A 6,049-nucleotide genomic window follows, 5' to 3' on the forward strand; every position below is an offset into this window, starting at 1 on the left:
GGAAGCTGTTAACAATCTCAATCTCTTTACCATCTATCAAGATGATTCCAATCAATCCTGTGGTGAGAATCTTTGTTTTCTTGATTTTGAGCTCTATAATGAGGATTATGGTATCAGGACTGGAGGAAGACTCATCAACAACTTGTCTTATGCAGATGACACAGCCTTGTTTGCTGAAACTGAGGACAATTTGAGGCGTTTGCTGCAGAAGGTCAAAGACTGCAAACTTCAATATGATTTGAAGCTTAAGAAAATCTGGTAGATAATCAAATTTCCACTAAGTGACACATGATTTAGAAATGTCTTGATGCTTTACTTTATAACATCCTAATTCTTAAGTAAAATATGAAAATTATAATTATAGATTTGGAAGCCCAGAAGCAGTGCTGAATAAGAGGTAAGTTTTTGACAGGTAGCCTTTTAGTAACACATCTGATCACATGAAAAAGACATTATTGCTGTTGGCCAACAATCACTGTCAATATTGTAGGAGTTTTGTCTTTAGAATTAGATATAGAAATCAAAGTAAAAGTTAGGAGGCTACAATTCAGAATATGAAAATGTTATATCAATACCACATATGTATCTTTATAAAAATTTTGCTTCTAAATCGACCAAACAAGATAAAATTTTGGACAACTTACAGGCCATTGGAGCTCTGGTATTCTTAGGTAAAGAGTTGCACTGCCATCCAAACTGCTGGCAGTTTGAGTCTACCAGCTGCTCTACAGGAGAACAGAAAGACAGGTGATCTCCCAAGTAAATTATTTTTGTGGTTGTTATGTGCCATCGAGTCGCTTGCGACTCATAGCGACCCTATGTACAAGAGCTCTAAACACTGTTCTATGATGTGCCAACCTAGCCATCTCAAACACACTTATCCCCCCGCCACCCACTCCAGTCACAGAATCAATCCATCTCATTGAAGGTCTTCTTCTCCTTTGCTGCCCCTCCACCCTGCCAAACAAGATGTCCCTCTCCAAGGACCAGTCCCTCCTTGCAATACGCCCAAAGTATGTCAGACGAAGCTTCAGAATCCTTGACTCCAAGGAGCATTCCAGCGTCACCTTCCCCAGGACAAACCTGTTTGTTCTCCTAGAAATCCATGGTATATTCAACACTCTTCTCCACCACCACAACTCAAAGGCATCAATTCTCTTTCCAGCAACCTTATTCACTGTCCAACTCTCTGATGCATAGCACGTAACTGCGAAGACTATAGCCCAGATCAGGCACACCTTAGTCTCCAGACATCGTTGCTCTTCAGTACTCTTGAGAGGTCCCTCACAGCTGAATTTCCCAATGCAATTCGTCTCTTGATTTCCTGGCTGCTGTTACCAAGAATGCTGATTGTGGAGCCAAGCAAACCAAAACTGTTAACTATCTCAATCTCTTCACCATCCATACTGATGCTGCCAATTGACCCAGTGGTGAGAATCTTTGTTTTCTTGATGTTGGGCTTCAATCCATATAGGAGGCTGCAGTAAGTTATAGACTACGAAAACTCATTGAAGTGTCAACTATGAGTCAGTTGAGGAGAGGGGAGGGGGAGAGAGAGAGAGAGAGAAAGGACTTTGAGAAAATATGATGCTCTTGGAATAAGTTTTAGGACTCCTGCTTCTATTTGTCAAAGGATATTGACTGATAGGCTATTGATATTGAACTGATAGGCTAACAAGTCCCTAACCCTGTATGCTTCTCCAGAAGTAGGACAGCTGGAAGGAAAGACTAATGAATGCAAGAAAAGACATCACCACCAGTGACACTGGAGAAAAAAGGCATCTTCTCTCAAAATGGAATGTACATTTCAAGACAAATCGTTAAATCATCAAGTACTGTTCCAGTTCCACACATTTCACAATAATTTACAAAAATAATTGCCACTGCTTGAGTATTACTCTCAGAAAAGTTCAAGATCGTCAATTTATTCTCTAGCTTTTAAAATTCCATCGCCCATTTCCCTACGGTAACAGCCAGTAATGTCTTTAAATCGCCGAGGAAAGGAAGTCACATTTGCATTATGTATTACCTTAATATTTTCCACACTTCCTTAGTTAATACTTTAGAAAGTATAGACTTTCTGTTCACATTAATGTACTTTATGATTAATTATTTTTTGCCTCATTTGGATTTTTTATTAGCATAAAGGGTGTGAAATGTTGAAAGAGGTCCAGTAAGGTAAGAGGTTGTCATATACATTTGCTATGAATTTTCTTCCTTAGTATTTATTATAAACAACAAAATAATGTTTCCTAAATTTTGTGTTCGCAAGTTTCTCTCTCAAAGCCAAAGTCCAGCTAAACATTCTGTTTTCAATTTCATCCCTTAAGCACTTTTAGTTTTTTAATAGTACCTGAAGAATGTCAAATGTATTGCTTTATATTAATATCTTTTAACTACACAAGATTCATAAGCAATATTAAAAATGTGTGTCCCAGAAACATTAAATTATCAGTGGAGTTTTTCTCTCATCATATATGCAAAGAAAAAATCTAGAAAACATAAGTAAAACAAAATTTTGTTAAAGCAATTGTTTTTTCCCATCATTTTTTTTTATTAATTTCAATGAACATTTACAGAGATTTTGAATTTCCGTTCATTCATTGTTGCACTTCTCTCCCAGCCCACCCCCCCCCGCCCCCAGTTCGCTCTTCTCTTTGAAAAGTAAAAGAAAAAGTTCTTCATTGGTATACAATACACACACACACACACACACACACACACATCCCACCCCCACCCCGAGTATACGCCACTCTGCAACCTTCATTCTGGACTCTTAATGATAATCATAATGCCCTAACAGATATTGCTTTTAAACTGTTCTCTCCCTCATATGTTTCAATGCGCTATACATAATTCATCCAGTTTTTCTCATTCTTACCCTAACCCTGATATCAGTCCCATGCTACAGCAATGGCACTATGCAGTGTTTGTCCTTTTGTGACTGAGATACTTCATTCACTCAGCATAATGTCCTCGAGGGTCACCCATTTTGAATAATATTGCATGAATTCCTTGTTTTCCAATGCAGCGTAGTATTCCATTATGTAAATATACCACAGCTTCTCTATCTATTCATTTGTTGATGGGCACTCTGATCTTCTCTGTCTACTGTCTACTGTAGGCTGCAAAAACATAGGCTGAATAACAAGCCTGGTTCACATATCGTTCATCTCTCAAATTCAACTCACTACTGTTGAGTTGGAACCAACTCATAATTGACTCTCCAGTGTGTTTTCCAAAGTTGTCAAACAAGTGAGTGGTAATGTCCATTTCTCCAAAGGAATTGGTGGATCTCCTTACAGACTGAGAACACCATCCAGAGCAAAACATGGTCCCAATACTTTATGGAGATATGTCAACAAACTTTTGTGTGGTTCTTTATGTATTGGGCTAACAAAATATTAATAGTTTTAATCTACCACTTGCTCCCATGGGAGAAAAAGGTATGATCTCCACCTGTAAAGATTTACAGTTTAGAAAACTTGATTGATAGAGGGTCGTCATGAGTCCAAATTGACTTGAAACCAGTGAGTTGAGTTGGGTTGGGTTTGCCTTTGGTTAAGTACATTTTCTCTTTTCTTCCTTACTTGGGAAAAAGAAACAACTTTGTTTAGTTTGTACATATAGGCATTCAGAGTATAAACTACACTTTACCTCCCTCCTCGTAGCTAAATGAGGGCATATAGCTAAGTTTTGGCAAAAAAAAATAGGCAGAATACTCAGGCACAATTTTCATGATATGTCCTTAAAGGGAGTCTGTACCTTTCAACTTCTTAATGCCTTCATGTGGTTGAATGCTCTATAATGCCTGGATTCTATACAATCATTTTTTATGATAAATTCAGTGTTAGCCATGTGTTGAGAATACAAGTAGTAAAGTGAGATCGTTTGGGTTCCTAACGCCCATAGTGTCTCCACATCAACCTTGCACTGATTACCTCTACATTACACAAATGTAAAAGATAAATGTTTCTGTCTTATCTGTTATTAGTTGCTGTCAAGTTGATTCTGATTCCCAGTGACTTTGAAGTGTACAGAATAGAATTAGTTTATAGGATTGTCAAGATTATGATCTTTTGGAAGCAAATTATCAAGTCTGTCTTCCAAAGACTCTGAATGGGTTTGAACCGCTAACCTTCTTATAGGGAAGTGTTTAATCAGCCATTTGTATCATCCAAGGAGTCTACTTGTCTAGTTTAACTCTTGCTATTTGAGGTTTCAATCATAACTAGCTTAATATATCCTCAACCGACACAGATAATACACCAATATAAGCACACATATACAAAATAAAAATTGACAAAGAAACCATGAAGTCATTAGTGTTTAAAACTATGGTTAACTGAAGTATTAATATATAAAATAAACTACAAATAATTTAAAGTGAGCTTTGGATAAAAATCCAAAATCATTAGATATGTTTTAGTCCTAGGTTGATATGGACAGCCTTGCTATTATGTTTGTCTGAATTTTTACATTCCTTCTGTGTTTCTCACACTCTCTTATCCCACACCATTCATTCTTCAGTGTGAGGAACTTCCTTATGAATAATTTTTATTATGAAGTAAAGTTTCTATCCACAAGCTCAATGACGATGTTGTTATGTTCAGTCAAGCTGCCTGTGAGTCATAGTGACCTTATTCACAATAGCTGTGAGCCCTGTCCTATCCTATACATTGTTGTTATTGTTGAGTGCCATCGAGTCATAGATGACTCATAGTCATGCTATGAACAAAAGACCTGAACACCTGTATAACTTTCATCATTTCTCCAAGTTATAGAGTTTTTGGAGGCAAGCTATTTCAGAAATGTATCCTACCTATAGACATTTAAAATAAATTTTTTAGCTCCTTAGCATCCATATTTTCCAAAATATCTGTTCCCAAGTATATATCCTAGAATGTCCCCTTCTCTAAGGTATTTCCTCCTTAAAAACATTTCCAGCAGTCTACATCAATTCTGCTATGCTGAAATCTGCTGGACAAGGGAATAGTTGTAGTGTGGTTTGCCAGTAAGAGAAAAACAATATAACCACCAAACACTTGTCTTCAGCACAGGATGCACATGGATCAGTGTATGGCCACACCATAAGGTATATGTAAGGTATATAAGCAGTGCACGTCTTATTAAACTGACCTGTGTTTCACTCATAAAGCACTAGACTGGTCACCACTGAAACCACATTCTTATGACCCCCTACACAATAAACCTAACAGACCATAGCACAATGAGAATGAAGCAATAACCAAGATCCTCTTTGGCATTGCCACCAAAAGTACCTCTGTCTTTATACTTTTTAGTCAGACAAACCAGCACATACACAGACACACACAAATGTGACCCATTTACTTTTGAAAATAAGTCAGAGTGGCAGGAAGCCAATGGAAAAAAGAGAAACTATTCTAAATGAGGCTCCACATCAAATAGCACTTTGATTTCACCATTCATGACGTGCATGATTTTAGTCTTTAATTTGTTTAATGTAAAAAATAGTCAGTCCTCTGACTTTTTCTATCATTCTGCATGTAGAAAAGGAAAGCCTGTGATCATATTAAATTAAACATATTTATATGGGAACTGAGATATTAAATCTATATGTTAGTTTTCCTTAAGTAGCATGCTAATACATATTGGGTAATGATAATAACAATAAATTCACTCCACTAAATTTTCTATTTATTTGATCAGTATTGCCAAATTTAACACTTTAGAAAGTCTTCCATTTCAAAATAATTAACTTTTAATTTCATGCAATCCAAACAGCATTAACAAAAGGCATTTTATCATTCATTAACCTGAGATGTCAACATCAGTACAACTTCATTTAATTCTATTCTTTATTCTGATATGTGAGAGAATAAGTGGGGGTAGGGGGGAACATAAAATGTTGGTCTTACAAAAAAAAAAACCAAAAACACAACTATATTCATTGTGAATACATATTTACACCTAAAATCTTCTGACAGTAGTATAATGTTGATAGGTTATCAAGTACTATATAAGTAAAATCAACAATAAATAAACTCAGCATTGAGGTAATAAAATT

Source organism: Elephantulus edwardii, unplaced genomic scaffold, assembly GCF_000299155.1.
Source record: "Elephantulus edwardii isolate Elephantulus edwardi_28Jun2011 unplaced genomic scaffold, EleEdw1.0 scaffold00170, whole genome shotgun sequence".
In the NCBI taxonomy this organism is placed as follows: Eukaryota; Metazoa; Chordata; class Mammalia; order Macroscelidea; family Macroscelididae; genus Elephantulus; species Elephantulus edwardii.